We start from the raw sequence: 18926 nt of genomic DNA on the forward strand, positions 1-18926 counted from the left end.
TTCTGGGCTGCCATTCCGCATCCCACCGTTCTCTCTCTTTGCTGCCGCCCCCTCCCCCCGCAACCCTTTTGTCACTCTCCCTTCAATTACTGTAACACAGAATAGAAGAATATTTTATTTGGTGTCTTTATTAAATCAAGTTTTATGTTCATTGTTTTTCATTTTAAAAGTGGATGAGTGCCACACACTATTTTTTCTTACTAAAAAGCAAAAACTCAACAGAGTGGCTTTGATGGGCCCGTGGTGGTTCTGTCCATTGGTCAGTGGTTCTTAATAGAAAATGGAAAGGTGTGAGTATTCTCCTTGGCCACTGGGCTGTCACCCAAATCAGAAAATAAAGGGCCTCGGCCTCGTACTACCATACTACCATTTCCAGAGAGACCCTGGGGCCAGGCCCGGGGCTGGGCTGGGCTGAGTACCTATGGCTGATGAAGACAGAGATTGCAGTGATGGCTCAGAACAGAGGCCTCCAGGGCATTCCGAGGCTCCACCTCATGTAGGTATCCCTAGCAGTTCCCTAGCAGAGGCCTGTTGAATCTTTTTTTTTTTTTTTTTTTTTGAGACGAAGTCTCGCTCTGTCACCCAGGCTGGAGTGCAGTGGCCGGATCTCTGCTTACTGCAAGCTCCGCCTACCGGGTTTACGCCATTCTCCTGCCTCAGCCTCCCGAGTAGCTGGGACTACAGGCGCTCGCCACCTCGCCCGGCTAGTTTTTTTGTACTTTTTTTTAGTAGAGACGGGGTTTCACCGTGTTAGCCAGGATGGTCTCGATCTCCTGACCTCGTGATCCACCCGTCTCGGCCTCCCAAAGTGCTGGGATTACAGGCTTGAGCCACCGCGCCCGGCCGGCCTGTTGAATCTTGGCTCCTGGCTGGTTTGACTCCAAAGGGCAGTGGCACAGAGCCCAGGGAAGCCAGTTTTGGAGGTATGGCTGAGTACAGGTCTCAGAAACCACCTCCTTCAGGGAGACTGCCTGGACTGACACCACCCACTCTTCATCATGGCACTCTCTCTCTTCAGGTCTGTGTTTTCTTTCTTTTCTTTTGTTTTTTTAGGGGGTGAGGTTGGCGGGGACAGAGTCTCGCTCTGTTGCCCAGGCTGGAGTACGGTGGTGTGATCTCGGCTCACTGCAACCTCTGCTCCCTGGGTTCAAGCGATTCTCCTGCCTCGGCTTCCCATGTAGCTGGGATTACAGGCATGCACCCCTGCGCCCAGCTAATTTTTGTGTTTTTAGTAGAGACAGGGCTTCTCCATGTTGGCCAGGCTGATCTCAAACTCCTGACCTCAAGTGATCCACCTGCCTCGGCCTCCCAAAGTTCTGGGATTACAGATGTGAGCCACTGCACCAGGCCAGGTCTGTGTTTTCAGTTTGAAGTTTGTAGCTTTCCATGTGACAGCACATATATGTCCACACACAGAAATACACACTCAATACCAGATGCATTCCTGGACATAATCCGCCAATCTCATGGGGATCCGTCTTCTCAAACACATTCACATGTGCACACACTCACTCACAGATGTGCAGACATCGGTAACAAGGCTCACATTCACAGACACAACTCTATGCCCTGTATGTACACACCTTACATCCCCAAGCAGGCTCACATTGTCTCTCTCCCAGAGTCACATACAGATCCCATTGTGTCCAGACACAAATTCAAGCATTTCCAGGCACAGGAACACAAATGCATACACGTGTACACATATACATTCATGCACATATGCACAGTAGGCACACACGTGGTCAGCTTCATACCTTTGGAGCCCTGCTCTCAATGTCTGGAGAAAGAGCTGCTGAAAACCAAAGGCTTCTTCCTTATGGAAATATCTCTCTCCATAGGCAGAGGCTTCAGTGGGGCCTAAGTGCTACTTTCCTGGCCCCACCACAAACCAGAATTACCAAAATGATCTGAACAGCAGGGTGAGCATTTAGAGCTTTTGCAAACGGGTTCATCAACAGCTCCTTGTGGGGCAGGAGGGATGGAGAGAAGGCAGGGTGGGAAGGCCTAAAGGGCCTTTTTTCCTCCTGAAGTCCCCACCCTGGGCCTCCCTCACCCCAGAGTGTGCCCACCTCTCCTGCAAGCCACAGGGCAAGGAGTCAGGGGAGCAGAAGCCAACGTGGTGCCACCCCAACCCCAAAGGGCTCCAATTTTAGAGCTTGATCCCAAATTCAAAAACGTTTGCCAAGAGAATACATTTTTACCTACCTACAGGAACCAGAATGTTTTCAAGTTCACATTTGTATGCAGCCAAGCATGGGCCTGTGGAGGAAATTCCCTGGCCTTGTACTAACAGAGGTGGCTCTCAGTTCTCCCAGGCACCCCAGATTGGGACAGAAAAGCCCGGGCCCTCTGCACCCGCCACAAGGCCCCACAATCAGAAGCAAGGGCTTCATTTCCCCAGCGGTGAACTTGGAGGTCTGGCAGCACTGGGGCAAGGCTGAGCTTGTTTCTCCTTCCTCTGCATGGCCCTGGAAGGTCACTCACCTAGACTCAGTTTGGGCATCTGTAAAACAGGGATAGCGGTGCTTCCTCATGCAGCTGTTGGGAGGGGAAGTGAGCTCCTGACACACTCCCTAGAACATAGCAGGTGCCCAGCATAGTTCAGTTCCTCCCCTAAGGGCCCAAGTCCTAAGGGAGAAAAGTAAAAACTCACATCTCCGGCTCTGACCTTTGTCCTAAGAACTGGTCCCCCAACAGGCCGGGCGCGGTGGCTCATGCCTGTAATCCCAGCACTTTGGGAGGCTGGGGTGGGCGGATCACAAGGTCAGGAGATCAAGACCATTCTGGCTAACACATGAAACCCCTTCTCTACTAAAAATACAAAAAATTAGCCGGGCGTGGTGGCGGGCACCTGTAGTCCCAGCTACTCGGGAGGCTGAGGCAGGAGGATGGTGTGAACCCGGGAGGTGGAGCTTGCAGTGAGCCGAGATCGTGCCACTGCACTCCAGCCTGGGTGGCCCCCCGTTTCAAAAGAAAAAAAAAATGGTCCCCCCACCAGCCCACTGGTCTCTTTGGCATTTCTACCTGAAGTCTGGGCAGAGTTAAAAGTAAACTCGTCATTCCCCTTCATCCCCAGTCCCCCACCTTTCCCCCAGCCCCACCTAACGTCCTTATTACTGTCAACGGTGTCACTGTCATGGAATCTTCAAGTCCCCTTGAATGGCTCCTGGTCTCTCCTGCTTGCTGACCCAAGTCCCCACAGTTCTTCCCCCGTGCCCTATTGCTGCCAGCCGCCTCCAAGCCCTTTGCAGGATGTTCCAACTGGTTCTCCCAGCTCCACACTCTGCCATCCAACCTCCCCTTCCCCTGCATCCACTGCTCTCCTCAGCACCCACTCCATCACCTCAGACTCTTCCACAGGGGCCAGCCCTGTCCCTCCACTGCTGACCCCTGGGATTTCTGAATCTGGCCTCACCAGAAAGTTTAACTACAAAACCATATGCCCAGTTGAGCTTATCCCTGGTCCCTAAGCTCCTCAAGAAAGGGTCTTATCTTTTTTTTTTTTTTTTTTTTTTTTTTTTTTTTTTTTTTTTTTTTGAGATGGAGTCTCACTCTGTTGCCCAGGCTGGAGTGCAATGGCACGATCTTGGCTCACTGCAACCTCCGCCTCCTGGGTTCAAGCGATTCTCCTGCCTCAGCCTCCCAAGTAGCTGGGACTGCAGGCACATGCCATCACACCGGGCTAATTTTTTGTATTTTTAGTAGAGATGGGGTTTCACCGTCTTACCCGTGATGGTCTCGATCTCCTGACATCCTGATCTGCCCACCTTGGCCTCCCAAAGTGCTGGGATTACACACATGAGGCACCACGCCCAGCCAAGAAAGGGTCTTATCTTACATGTTCTTGTAACCCCAGCCTCTGGTACATTCGGGCACCAATGGCAAGGTGCTGTTCCATCCCATCCCACTCTGTGCCTTGGCATCTATCTTTCCCCAGATTCCCAGCTGCCTCCTCTCAGCTGAGTCCTGGCATCTCCACCCCGGAACCTTTCCTACCTAAACTCCCCATCTACCTCCAAGTGGCAGCTTTCATCCCCCGCTTCCAATGCTGACTTCCAGATTCTGACCTAATTTGGTGGCTGAGAATAGCGATGAAGGGAACACCAGCTCTAGGGCCAGGCTGCCTGGACTCCAAAGCAGATACTTAAAAAAGTTTTTTTAATTTTTAATTTTTTTTTTTTTTTTTTTTTGGAGGCAGGGTCTCACTCTGTGGCTCAGGCTGGAGTGCCGTGGTGCAATCATAGCTCACTGCAGTCTCAAACTCCTGGCCTCAAGGGATCCTCCGGCCTGGTTAATTATTTTTTGTAGAGACTGGGTCTCACTATGTTGCCCAGGCTGGTCTTGAATTCCCGGGCTCAAGTGATCCTCCTGTCTCACCCTCCCAAAATGTTGGGATTACAGGCATGAGCCACAACATCCAGCGATACATTTCTCTTCTGCAGAATGGGGAGGAGGTAACATTGAGGACAAATGCGGTAGTGTGTGTAAGCTCTCAGGGCTGTGCCAGCACGAACTGACAGCCATCATGGTCCCCCTGCTTGGTGGCTTGCACTGAGGTTCTTCTCCTGGCCTTGCCCAGAAGGAGGGACACCTGCAAGAGTGTGATCTGGGCTTCTGCCCTTGCACACCCAGGATCAAAATTCCCAGTTTTCAGATAACAAGATGTTTAAGATGGAAGGGAGGAGGATATTGGCAGCACCACGTTGCATGCACCCCTGGTTTAAGCTGTGATTGGACCAAACATTTAGAGACCCATGTACCCAGACAGACTTCACTATGCTAACTTCATCTGCTGGCCACTCCCTTGGCTGCCTAGAGCTGCTTCCCCTGAGTAGTGAAAATTTTTCTTGAAAGCTGTGTTTCTAGGCCGGGTGTGGCGGCGGCTCACGCCTGTAATCCCAGCACTTTGGGAGACCAAGGCGGGCGGATCACTTGAGGCCCCAGGAGTTTGAGACCAGCCCCGCTAACATAGCAAAATCCTGTCTCTACTGAAAATACAGAAAACATTAGCCAGGTGTGGTGGCGGGCACCTGTGGTCCCAGCTACTCGGGAGACTGAAGCAGGAGAATTGCTTGAACCTGGGAGGTGGAGGCTGCAGTGAGCCGAGATCACACCACTGCACTCCAGGTTGGGCAATAGAGTGAGACCTTGTCTCAAAAAGAAAAAAAAAAAAGAAGAAGAAGAAGAAGAAGAAAAAGAAAAGAAAAATGAAAGCTGAAAATTGTGCTTCTGGATACTGGCTCAAGACTTAATATAATATCAGTGTAAACCCAGCCCCTTCATATCAAAGGCAACCTGGCAATTAGAGTTGAGGACTCAGATGGCCAATGGGAAACCTGGGCAGGAGGTTCAGGGCAGGTAGAGTCATTCTGGTATATGTTGGGCCCGTGGGCCTGAGCAGGCAGGCAGGAGGAGGGGAGAGAGGCATCGTTTGTTGGAGAGGAGGCCACATGTACATAATGTATATAAATGTATATAATAATCATTAGCAGCGATTCAGCTGTCTGCTGCTGGTATGCAAGATAAATTGCATTAATCAACACGATGCCTTCAGAACTTTTGGCGAGTCGTTTCTTATGCTAATTGGGCCACTTAAAGTAGACTGTCATTGCACCAGGATCTCCGGCTGTCAAGACAATTACTGGCATGTGCAAGCACCTCCCTTCCAGACCCCTCTCTCCCCCACCAGCACCTTTGCATTTTTAAACATAATATTAATGAGAAGAGCTATACTAATTACTTGGCCAAAAATAAAGCCCTGAAAGAAGAGGGGAGGCGGGTAGGGATGTGACCGACAGGGAGACTTGGGTCACCTTGAAGGCAGTATGAGAATCTCTCTGAGTGGGGGCTCCCCAGAGACCCAAGACTGGCCCAGGCCAGAGCTCCAGGCCTGCTCCCCGGCTGATGTGGAATCCTGACCATGCCCTCTCCTCTTGGTGACCCTCAGGACTTCAGGCCAGATGCACCATGAGCTCTGGAACTGGGGATGCCAGAATCCTGGGGTCTTGGGTGAGAGAAGCCTATAGTCCCAGAATCAGACATTTGGAGCCTGCTAGACTCGGAGAGATAAAGGAACCCTTGTGAGGTCATCTGATTTTAGCCTCATTTCCCGAAGAGACCAGCAGAATAATTCACTGATCAGCAAAGCCAAGTTCAGATTGCCTAGCTCAGTAAGACAGAGCACCCCCACCTTGGTGGCCTTCAGAAGGGAGAGGTTAGGGGTCTGTTTGAAGGTGGCTCCTGCAATGTGCAGTATTGATTGGGATCGGACAGGCTCCGTGACATAATCCTTTAGAAACCGGTAGACAGAGCAAGGCCAGGGTTTGAGCGGGTGAGGATGAGTAAACAGCCATTCACAGGCCAGCAGATTTGTCCGGGTGAGTGAGCTGTTGTCCTGAGAAGAGGAGCGCGCATGGTCTATTGCTCAGAAATTTGGATTTTTGGGAAGTTCTTGGAACAAAGTTATTTGCATCTTTTGCTTCCTGGATGAGAATTTTCTGGATAGTCAAGTCATGTTCATGTAGACAGTCTTGGTCAACATACATTAAGCTGTGTGCTGTGGGTAGTTTGTTAAAGTGTCTGTATTTGTCAGGGAAGAACAGGGGCTCTGTTCCCATCCTGTGCCTGTCCCTGGTTGCTGAAGGCCCCTCATCCACTTCACTGGACATAACGTTCTATGGATTCTTGCTCCTGTATCTGTCCCAGGCATGTCCCTCTCCCAAATTCCACTGCCACAGCCTGCTTCGGGACCTCCTTGCCTGCTTATCTCTTCTCCTCTGGGAGGCTGCCAGAGTGTTTACTAAAAAGCAAACCCAGTCACGTCACACATAAGCGAGGGGCCACCGCTTGCCTCTCCCCTCACCCATCCCTTGCCCTGTGAACTCTGGCCGGCTTCCCTTTTCAGTGCAGCCCCTCACCCTCCACTTCACTTACCACAGGTCGTCTGTCTCTGAGCCTTTGCACCTGCTGTCCTGCTTCCCGAATGCCCTTCTCAGCCTTGTGGTGCTGGAAAACTCCTGTTTGTCCTTCAAGAATCAACTGCACCAGCCACCCTAGAGCACGTCCTTGGTCACTCGCGGCTCTGTGGTTCCGATGGGCTGGCCCACGCTGCTGTCTGGGTCTCAGCTCACCTGCATTATTGGTTTACAGGTAGAGCCTGTGTCTTATTCAGATACACCCTAGCGCTTGGCACAGGGCTGCCTGTTCTTCATGCACAATAAGTACTTTGGAGTCAATGAGTGTGTCTTTCCCATTGCCTTCTGAATAAAAAAAGAAATGATTCCTTAGGCCTGCCACAATCTGTCCTGCTTTAACTTAAGCCTATTGTGTCATCCCCTGGTTCCCTCCTTCCTCCCTAAACCCGCTACAGAAAGAACAAAGCCACAGTAGGGAAGGCATTCGCATCTCCAGGCTGATAGGACCCTCCAGGGCCTCTGACTTGGGCAAGGAAGTTTCCAGTTTCTCCCACCAACTTGTCCCCCTTCTTTGAGAGCCTAAACAGATACCCTTAGATAGGAGGGACGTCCTGGTTGCTATCCTTGATGTGAGTTCAGGTTGGGAGGGCAGGGCCCACCTCAGAAAACTGGGAATTGCCGAAACCTCCTGAGCTATCTCTGAGTTTCCACACACTGTTTCCATAAAGTGTGAGTTACCTTCAAACCATGTCCAGCACCTCCCCCTGCTTCATCCCTGACTTTTCCCAGGGCTCTCTCCAGACCCCATGGATGCGCCTTTGCATCCTGCGGTCTCCAGCTCATTCCACCTTTGGAGAGTTGCATTCATCAGCAAAGCAGGCAAGGTCAGGGGCCAGTTTGATGAGCCTGCAGCCTCTCCCAAACCCCCTGGGGGCATGAGAGAGGGAGAGAGAGAGACTCTCCCCCAGTGCAGCTCCCCTGGGGGAGTCTCTAAGCACCCTCAGGGTGGCCTTGAGTGACTGCTTTCTCCTCCCCTCTCCCAGAAGCAGAGAATGGGCTGGGCCTTGCCTTGGGGAGTGTGTGATAATAAAAGCTCCTGGAAGAAAAGGAGGAAAGGAGGGGTGAGAAAGTAATGGAGGAGTGGGGAGACCAGGAATGACCCCCTATGGATTTTGCTGTCCTTTTTTTTTTTTTTTTTTTTCTTTTTGGAGGATTAGAAACCGCAAAAGCCAAGACCAGGAGGAGGGAATTTTGCTCCCATATCCTTACCGTCCCACCCCACGTCACTCCCCCCAAGACTTTCAAGGCCCTGGTCCAGTCCCTTACACTCCAAATCCAGGCAGATAGAAAATGGGAGATCCCACTTGAGCCCCTGGCCCCAGAGACCGTGTCGTAGAGAAGCAGGGTTGTGGAGCAGATGGTCCGTGCCCGGAAGTGCCTGATGTGATGTGGGTTAGACAGGACCTGGTGTGCATTCACACCCCTGGCCAGACGGAGGAAGGCTTCAGTGGGCAAAAGAGGAAGGGACCAAAGAAGCCCTTCTTTCTGGGTGAGCTGGGAGTGCTCTGGCCCAGGAGGCTCTTCAGGGGCCTATCGTGTGTGTGTAGCTCCTAAGCCTCACCTCACCAGGTGAAGGGCATTTGACCCTGCTTAGCAGGTGGGGAAATTGTGGCTAAGAGGGGTCAAATAGTAACTGATCTCTGTGCTCTTTCCAAAAGGCTGTTTAGAGAAGGAAGCACAATGGAGAAGAGCAAAACGCAGAGGTAGACAGAGGCAGAGACAGAACTGGGGATGCAGGGCACAGGGTCAGGTGGGCAGGAGACCAGAGGCCAGGCCTGGAGGAGGGTCAGGGCCGACCTCAGGCAACGAGCCCACCCATACCCACCTGCTTGTGTTTCTGAGGGTGGGAACTGAGCCGCCTGATTGGTGCCTTCTGAGCTGGGAACGTGGGAGGTATCTCTCAAAGAAGAAGAAGATAAAGGGGAGCCCTCCGGAAGGCCCATCTTGGATTGAGCCTTAATCCAAGGACACAGGCCACAGCAGCCAGGCCAGCAGGGCCAAACCAAGCCCATGCTCTTCCCTGCAGCGGGCTTCTAGCATCTCACCTGCTGCAACCTCCTGTGTGGTGTGGGACTTGCCCCCTGTGTACCCAAGTCTTTGGGTACCCTGGACTTGGCACCCCTCTGCTTGGCTCCTCCTGCCAGAGTGCCCAGGGGCAGATGTGGAGTTGGCTTGATGCCCCCAGATGTGCTCAAGAGAGAGGGAAGTGAGGGACAGAGCTGCGGAGGAAACTCCAACGGAGGGTGTGCGGCCGCCTTGGGTCCTTCATGCAGGTGATGACCTGCCCCGAACTAGAGAGGCAGGCAGGGACCTGAGTGGCTGTGAGGCAGGGCCTCTCTGGGACACTTTCCAGAATAAAAGCCGACTCAGGCACAGAGAGCCAAGTGTAGGGGTGGGGGATGGGCCTGCAAACCCCTTAGTAATAAGTGAATAATTGGCCCAGCGTTCCCCTGATGGAGGGGCACAGCGGTGTGTCAGCATCTCCCACGAAAGGGCCTCGAATGAATCTTCCCTTCGTGGCCGCGGTCACCAACCCACTTGGGTGGGGGATGGGGGGTGGCAGGGAGACCTTGGAGACTCCCTTTTTCCCCTCCTCCACGCTCTGGGGCTCCCTATTCTCTTCCTGGTCAAGCCTACAGACAGACTTCCCACCCTCAGGGTCCTCTGAGGTATTGGCCATTGTCTGTTCAGACTTCACACTTGTGAGCTTGGGCCTTTCGCCTCCAACACTCTCCATCAGCAGGTCCAGGAGGCCCCCTCTCCAAGGCACCTCCCAGACCCACCCACTGTCCCACCCCCTTCACCCTTGGCATGAGCCCTCACTCTCCCACTCCCCTTCTTCCCCTCCTCCCTATTCTCAGAGGCTCAGGTCAGCCAGTCCTTTCTCCAGATCCACCAGTCCTTTCTCCAGATCCATCCTCCAGTGGTACCCCATCCACCACTCCCCAATGCTGCTGGAAGACAGACACCCTGGGATGGGATAGTGGGGCCGCTGACTTCCTCAGCCCAGGGGTAGACATGCTGCCCCCACAGCTGCCCCAGGCTTCCTCCCTCCTGCCAGGCTTGCCCATCCCCCAGGGCTTCTGCACAAGCAGCTCTCATTGCCCAAAACCCTCCCACCTACTCCTTCCCAACACAGGCTCCAATCCCATTCCTCGCCCTCAATAACCCCTCCTCTACGATGCTTCCTCCAACTGCCCATTTAACTGGGCACCCCCTTCTTCTCTGTCCTGGTTCCAGCAGCACTTTCCTAACTGACCATGGCTCATGCACCTGCCCCCGACCTCCTGGCGTGTCTTCATCCACACAAAGAACCTGACTGGGTGGTCCATCCCTACCTGGTATGTACTGGGTGCTCGCTGAACCCTAGTCACAGAATGACTAAAACAAATCAATTCCAGGATACCAGCTCTGCAACTGGCAAACCTACCCTGCCTCCGTCACACTCTGCATTCATTCCCCACCTCTCCCTGGGGCCTAGAACTCTTTTTACCCCTGGGCTCCCTACAGAGGCTCCTTCCCTGTGACCTATAGCATTCTGGGTGTTTCCCCTCCCAAGGGATACGCACGTTGGAAGGGGACCAGTGACTCATCCACTAAAGTGATGCTGGAATGCGGTTGCGCTAGACATTGGGGCAGGCCAGTCTGCGGCGGGGGCAGGCACTGTTCTTGACATAGGGAGCCCTCATCCCCCAGGAGACATAGAAGGAGGCTGCAGGCTGGTCCCCAGTCCACACTCCAGAAATGGCCTCTGTGGCGGGCCAGCGGGACAGGCACAGCACAGTTCTCCCCAGGAGGGCGCCATTTGGAGTAATCAGTTTTTTAATTACTAGTAATTAAGTGTATGTAACCTGCCCAGCTGCCACTCCAGGAACTGGGACAGAACTCCTGGGGGCTCTGGGGGTCAGGCATGCACTGGGAGCCTCAGAGCCCGTTCAGCCACTTCAGCACTGAGGAGGGTGGGTAGGTGGGTGGTTTGGGGAGACTGGAGAGACCTCAGCCTCAGGGTGGGCTGTGCCTGTCTCTATCAGGGGTCCCCAGCCTCCCTGAGGCCTGTTTCCATTATCCCTTCAGCCTAGAGCAGCAGGACACCTGCTCAAAAGGTTCTTGAGATGGGGTTCCCGACCTGCAGCTTCCTCCCCCAAAGCTTCCCAGGCCTTCACTCACTCCCGAAGGAGTCCTCCACTGAATTCCCCAGGCTGCCACTCCACCCTTAAGAAAGTCTGCCCCACCCCAGCCCAAAGCACTCAGTTCATTTTAATGTCTACTGAGCATCTACCATGTGCTGGTTGCTGCAACCGAGGTCTCTAAGGCCATGCCGCCATCCCTTAGGGGAGCCTGTGTCCCCTACCCCACCCCCAATGCCCCAGGCTCACAGACAGACTGACTGTGGCCAGGGCCCAGCTCTTGGCTGCTGGTCTTGCCCTCTGTTCTGCCCTCTCCCTGTCCCTCTCTCCACTTCATCTCTCTCCCACTCCTCCACCTTATGATGCTGTCTTGCATTTAGGGTCTTTTGCAGAACAATTAAAATGAGTGAAGGGAACCTTCTTGCTTTCTTGCAGTTCTTATTTGGGGAATGGGCTGGTGCGGGTAGCCCCTGCTGAGATGACACATGGCCTAACCTAATGATCCTTTAATTAAACCCATCCTTTTAGGAGCTCTGCACACCACCAGTTGTGGGGACTCCAGCCCCTCCAGAGACAAAGCCTCCCGAGGCACCCAAACTTTACTGCCCGCCTCCACACCCATTCTCCAGTTCTACCTCCCAGCACATTCTACATGCTGCAAACATAGACTCGGGTCATCTCTGGACAAACAGGAAGCAGGTTCCAGCAGGTGGAGCAGAATTGGGTGCTACAGGCACACTCTCCTCTTAGAATCTGCAAAAAGGGCAAGGATTTTCATGTGCATCCCTAGGGGGATGAAATCCAGGATGCTGCAAGGCCACCAGCAAGCTGGACTGCCAGGGCGTGTCCCCTCCCCTTGGCAGCTGTTCCCCTCATCTGTCAAACAAGAATGGTGACAGCTCCTGTCTTCAGGTTCACGAGTGTCTGCATACCTCTGAAAACCCTCTGCCAACATGTAACATGGGGTTAGTGCATGGATAGCAAGACACAGTGAAAAATACAGAAAGCTGTGCACATATGCGTGGTGACTCTGGCTCCTTTTAACTCCAAGGGAACAAGCTTTCATGGCTCACACCAAAGCCCTTCCTCACCTCAGCAAAGACCAGTTCTTCCAGAGTCTACCTGTAGTCTCTCTTGCTGTAGCCAATGTATACTGCTACCTTTCAATACTTCCTAGAAAGCAAATGGCTTACCTTTGGATTTTAAAACCCAGGGAGCCACTATACTTAATGTTACTTCTTTCTCCCCTGACCCTGCCTCTGCCCCGTGGCACCCCAATGCTGTGGCAGTGCCTGCCAAATTTCTAGGGAGTCACTTGTTCTCTGTTTCATAGGTTGCTTGCCATGTGTAAGCCAAGTCTATCCTCAACACTTGCTCTCTGGACCCCATGGGGCAGGCCAGTGGGGAAATGTCCTCCTCAATGATTTGGTTTTTACCTGGTGCTTACTGTGGATACCCAGCCCCATCCTACTACGCAGAACTCAACCTCTCGAGGAAGGCTCATGAATGAGCTACATCAAGCCAGCAGTGGATGAACAGTGTGGAGCTGACAGTCCTGGGCAATGGGTGTTCAGAAAAGGAACAAAATGGGGATAAACGGTTGATGCTAGGAGATCTAATGGGTTTCCTGGAGAAGGGGGCTCTTAGATAGAAGTCTTTGAAGAATGGGGAGGAGTTTGGTTGCAGAGAGACCATTCCTGGCAAAAGGAACAGCCAGGGTTCTGTTCCTTTTGAACCCTGGAGGGAGGGAAGAACCAACCGTAGTGAGGGGTACCAGAGAGTTGGGAGTGGACAGCCTGATAGGAGTGAAAGGTGAGAGTTTGGAAGTGGGGAGTCTGGATGGGGTCTGCTGCAGCACATGTGCACACACCAGCTTATCTGCACACGTATTCTTAGAGAACCAGGGTTCGCAGGGCACGGAACACGAGCAGCATCCAAGTGTCATGGCAAGGAAGAGGATGCGGCATGCCCAGACCGGTCACTCTGAATACACGCACAGGTGCTCAGCTTGCAGTCAGGCAGTCCCTTCCTGCACTCCCACATATACGCACACACCCCCACATATACACACATATGCACCACATATACCAGGGGTGGGGTGGGAGGCGGGGAGGCTGAACACAAAGCCGAGCCTGGCCCGCAACCCTTAGACTGCACCCGGGTGCCATCTGGTGGTTGTATGGAGCTCTGCACCCTCCAAGATTTCAGGCTTTTGAAGCCTTTGGGATGTCACACCCGAAAGTGTCATTCTCCTCCCCACCCCATGTCTAAACACACACACACACACACACACACACACACAGAGAATTAACACCCATTCTCAACACAATGGCCCACACCCAAATGCACGCAGAGCCTCACAACAAAACTGCTGCAGACACAGATGCAGTCATTCCCATGCACGCTTCTTGTCTACCTCTTCTCACCAACTAAAACTCAGGAAGTAAGAGTAGATGACGCTGCTGCTAGCCCAGTATAGGCACAAGCACAGCGAGCTTCTCTGTGTTTCCAGAGGCCTTGGCCTGTTCTCAGCACACCAGCGATTCTCACCTGTGGTCACACAGTGCATACCCTTCCAGCTCCCACATTGACCTGGTGCCCACACGTTTCATTTCCGGGATCTCCTCCTTCAGTGTAAGGTTAGGAATGGCTCAGCAGGCAACTCCCACGGGGATCATGTTCCCACAGACACCCACACGCCATGGGGATCACCAGGGACATAACATAGAGGTGGGGGGGGCACCACCCACAGAATCCTTCATGCTGTGACCCAGGGACCTTCCTTGCACTAGTAGGAGTGGTGAGATTGAACTTTTTTGCATTGGTTTTTGTCCCATGTAGCTCACAACACATCTTTATCTACATTAGCTCAGTATGCATTATTATTTCCCCCGTTCTTTCCCAGATGGAGGCACGGAGGTTCAGGGAGGTTAACTGGCCTAGGGTCTCACAGCTAGGAGATGCCTGCAGGAACTCCAGGCTCCCCCACTCGGCCTGGACCCTGGCCTGCACTCCCTGGGGAGACCTGAGGCCCAGTGGAGCTGTTTGCAGTCTGGGATGAGGAAGGGGTACAGCTGCAGAGCACAGGGGAGGGTGGTGCTCACTCCTCACTCCTGCCCTCCACTGCCTCTCAGAGGCCTCCCACCCTCTGAGGCAGGCCCTGTTTCCCACCGGGACGCAGCAGCAGGAAACAGAACATGGGGTCACTTTTTCTGAGCCCCGCTGTCAGACTCTTCCACCCTTGTACTCTCCAGGCTTAACCTGCTCAGAGAAGGTTGCTATCTTTCTGGGACCCTAGGGACTGCTGGCAGGAGCAGAAAACTGGGGAGGAGGTGGAAAAGCTGCCATGTGCCTGGTGTGTGTGTGTGTGTGTGTGTGTGTGTGTGTGTGTGCACATGCTGTTATCTTTCCCCAATCTAAATTCCTACATGGATACAAAATGGCCACAGCCCTACCAGGACACAATTGCCAGGGATGGCTGTAAGAGACTAGGTTGAGGGGCTGGAGGAGAAGAAAAGGTTGTGTGTGGCACCAAGGATGAGCTCCACTGTCCTCCTGTCCTCCACCTGAGAGGAGATTGGGACACACACACACACACACACACACACACACCCCCAACACCAAGCACCTCAGAAATCCATTGACAGATAGATCACAAACAAGAAGAGTATGCAAGTCTTAGCAAGGAGACCCAAATGAGTCTGAGAGTTATGGGATTAATCAGGAGAGACTTCCTGGAGGAGGAAGATCTTGAGCCTAATGGCATCAGGGATCCATTAGAATGATAAGTGCCTGCTGTGAGGCAAGCATTGTTGGATTGAAACCTTCACCATCCTAACTCCTAGGAGCACTTCCTTTTGTCATCATACAGTCCTAGAGTGAAAAGGAACCTAAGTGGTCACTGGCCCAACTCCACCCTAGGCAGGGTCCCCTCTGGAGCATGCTGGAGCAGGCAGCCCACGGGCTCTGCCGGATGGAGCACGGTCTTGGGGCAGAGGACACTCTGAGCTTCCAGGCAGCCTGTGCCCTTGTTGGAGCAGGAGTTCCTGTGTGAACCGTCTGCAGTGTCCTGACCCCAGAGCCAGGTGGGAAGCCCTTGTGCCCTGCACTCGCTGCCTTCCAGCGGGATGCCCCTGTGCCTGCTCAGGCTGAGTGGCCCCATCTCCTTTAACCCTCCTCGTGTGAGGTGGACATACTTCTCCTGTGTCTGAACACGCTGCAGATTTTGACCTAAATGCCACATCCCTGTGTGGGCTGTGGCCCGGACCACCCCTACTGTCAGCAGCACATCGCATGCTGAGCTGGCTGCACAGCGTGGCACTTTCCTCCCACTCTGGCCCTCTGCGATCCCAGGGCTGCTGATTCCACAGACCAGAGCCCAGCCTGCTGTCCCCTCCAAGGCCCCCTGGGAGGACACACAGCCACACCCATGGAGCCTGGTTATTCAAACCATGATGGATCCATTTCCTGCACGTGGTAGCCAAATCCTGCCCTGAAACCTCACTTCCTATCTAAGTGCCCTACTGAACCCACACTAGTGAGTCTGAGTGGCTGGTGCCCTTCCCTGCTCACCAAGGTGTTTCTTGTCACCATCCCTACTTTAAGCAATTGTTCTAAAGAAGAGAAGTTAGGCATTTCTTGTATGAATGGCTGGGGACTGAACAGTGGAAGCTACAAGTGTCTCAGATGTTAGCTTGATATCACTGAGGGAAGGTCGAATAGTCGAAAACAGCTGACTCATGTGTGGAGTGAGTCTCCAGTCAGTGGAGGCATTCAAACCAGGGTTGCCTGTGAGATGCTGCCAGTAGCTTGTGCCTGGTAGGATTAGAGCCCTTGCATCTTCTCTGAGTCTGTGATTCACTGTCATTGTCATCTGCGTCAGCATGGACACATTCTTCAAAAATAAGACTTCTTTAGCGTGACCATCTGAGAAAACCCAACACACCTCTGCTCAGGGATCTCAGGCCGGCCGCCCCTGGTGTACAGAAAGCCCACTGACAACTGGGGTCCACCCTCAGGCCTGTGGACTGGGAGACGGGAGGGAACTCAGCCCAGGAATACTTGTTGAGTGAATGAATGAACAAGAGAATTAATGAATGAACAGCCACAAGACCATGTCCCCACTGAAGCTTCTTCCTGTCCCAGGCTCATCCCCAATTCACAGAACCAGCAGGCTCCCCTCGGACTCCCCCACTGTATGAGGACCCAGCCCAGGACCTTGTGAGGAGCACTGTCATGTTGGCCCTGGGACCCCAGTGACGTTATCACCTGCTCAAGGAGTCCCCACTCAGTCAGGGCTGAGCCCAGCCCAGCTGGCACAGGCAAAAGCCTGAGAGCTCAGAGAGCCACTAACCAGCTTCTCACTCTCACTTGACGTGGCATTTCTGAGGTCAGGATGGGTGCCTCAGCCTGGGTGTTGGCTGCACTTCGGCAAGATTTCCTGAGGCTGGGGTTGGTAGGAAAACGTGTGCAGACATCCACCATCCACCCACAGGCTAGGCACTGTGATGGGAATCAGGAAAGGGGGAGACCCCATTTCGCCCTCATGACAGTGGAAGCTGCTGAGGGTGTTAAGGAGGAAAGGGCCTAATGCAGCCGTGCTAATAAGGATTAATGTGGTGATGGCAGATGGGGGAAACAGCAGGACATACAGAATCCCAAGTCACTGGCAATCCCAAGGCTGGAGTGGCTGCGCCTTGGGAAGCTCAGCCCTTACCCTTTCCCCTTGCCTTTGCCCCCTGCCTCCCTCTGCTATGTGTTCATTCATTGGCAGGGGCATGACCATGTGCCCACACGTGATAAATCCAGCAAGATGCCACCCAGGCCTTTTTTTTGAGACAGAGTCTCACTTTGTCACCCAGGCTGGAGTGCAGTGGTGCGATCTCAGCTCACTGCAACCTCCACCTCCCAGGTTCAAGCGATTTGCTTGCCTCAGCCTCCCATATAGCTGAGATTACAGATGTGTGCCACCACACCTGGTTACTTTCTGTATTTTTAGTAGAGACAGGGTTTCACTATGTTGGCTAGGCTGGTCTCAAACTCCTGACCACAAGTGATCCACTTGCCTCAGCCTCCCAAAGTGCTGGGATTACAGGCTTAAGCCACTGTGCCTGGCCACCTCTCGGACCTTTGCACACACATGACTACATGCATGAGCACACGCATGCTCACACAAAGGTATCCACCTATCCATCTGCATGGACCCACATAGCCGAGCTCTGGTGAGCATCCTCCTTCCTCCAGGCGCCAGCCAAGCCCCCACTTTCTGGTCAAGGGATCCATTTGGGGGACAAACATTCTCCCTCCCCCACACAGAAGCAGTGGCTTGGCAGCAGGGTAAAATTTATCATCATTATCCTAATATCATCTCCAGGCTTGGCAGTGGCAGCAGCTAAAGAAAATACCAAGGCTTAACTTGGGGTGTGCAGGAGAGAGAGGCAGGAGATAGGAAATATGATTTATGATGGAAATCAATGCAATCATAATACTTTGTGCTTATAAAATTGGGCTGCGCCTCCTGTGCCCACACAGCCCGCATCAGCTCTGCCTGTCAAAGGAGGCTGGGAACCCTGGGCTCTGGGACCAGGACGGATGCAGAGACCCAAACGATGGCCACTGCCCATCCTCTTGCCTGGTCTTCCTTGGGGCAGTGGGGGTTCAGGGCATTGTCCAGAGATAAAGGTGGAGGGAAGCAAATGGACATCAACCTGGCCCTGGGGCATGGCGCTGGGCACAGTTGCCCATGTGGCTTGCTCTGCTCTCAAAGCCACCCTGTGAAGGTAGATCACACACACACACCACACACACAAAACACACACACACCACACACACACACACACACACACACACATACACACACACACACGGGGCTCCTGCATCTTCAAGTCCATGAAATGAAGCAAGAGCACAGAGAACTTAAAATCTTTTATTTTGAGTTCAGGTCACCAGTAGTCATGGCCGAGCTAGTCATACTGTTCCCATGACATCACGTGGCCTGGTGCCCAGTGGAGCCCAAAGATTATAGGGGCCTGCCATGACATGGGGTGTGAGGGGCCCCTAGAAGGCTCCATTCCACCCAGAACAACGCCCCCACCACCCCAGCAACCAGAATTCCACCGTTAGCAGTATCTCTTTGAGCTAAGCAATGTTTTACACAGGTTATACGATGGTGGTGGTGACAGTGACAGACGTGCTGATAACGGTGACAATGATAGTGGTGACAATGGTGTCAGTGACAGTCATAGTGACAAGGTAAGGTAACAGATGATGGCAGTGACAGTGGTGGTGGAGGCAGTGACAGTGGTGGTGACGATGGTGACGGTGACATGGTGGTGGTGACAGTGGTGGTTTACCAGATGTTTGTTGCAAACATGGGGCAAGGGTCAGGTTAAACAGAGACAGACATTTCAGGGAGAACTGGAGATAAACTTGTTTCTGCTTCACAGCTTTTCTAGAAGAACTGAACCAAGAATCCTGTCCCTGGCATGGTGGCCTGGGAGAGGGTAGAGGTGGAAGTAGGTAGAGTGACCTTTCCTTCTGGTAAACTTGAGCATGAGCATGCTCTGTCACCGGGTGGCAAATCTCGCACTGTGTGACAAACCATTTGTGCTGAAGATAAAGGGGCCTGGGTGATGGGAACATGACTTCCAAGGCAGAGGACGCTGCCACCTGGAGATGAAGTCTCAGTCATGGAGGGGGCCTCCTTGCAGGGGCATTTCCTCCGCAGGCCCTCCTGGAACATGCCAGGGCTGCAGTCAGATGGGTGAATGAACAAATGAGGGAGGGAATTAATGAATGCCATCGGGAACAGCTGCCTCCTGGC

At 53.2% G+C, this 18926-nt stretch overlaps 1 protein-coding gene across 17 annotated transcripts in view; it reads left to right on the top strand.

Annotated features, from left to right (window-relative positions):
• Window positions 1-18926, top strand: part of CELF4 (CUGBP Elav-like family member 4) — a 321222-nt gene that overhangs the window by 207653 nt on the left and 94643 nt on the right. The window lies entirely within an intron of this gene.

This window comes from Macaca mulatta, chromosome 18, assembly GCF_049350105.2.
Source record: "Macaca mulatta isolate MMU2019108-1 chromosome 18, T2T-MMU8v2.0, whole genome shotgun sequence".
Taxonomy (NCBI): Eukaryota; Metazoa; Chordata; class Mammalia; order Primates; family Cercopithecidae; genus Macaca; species Macaca mulatta.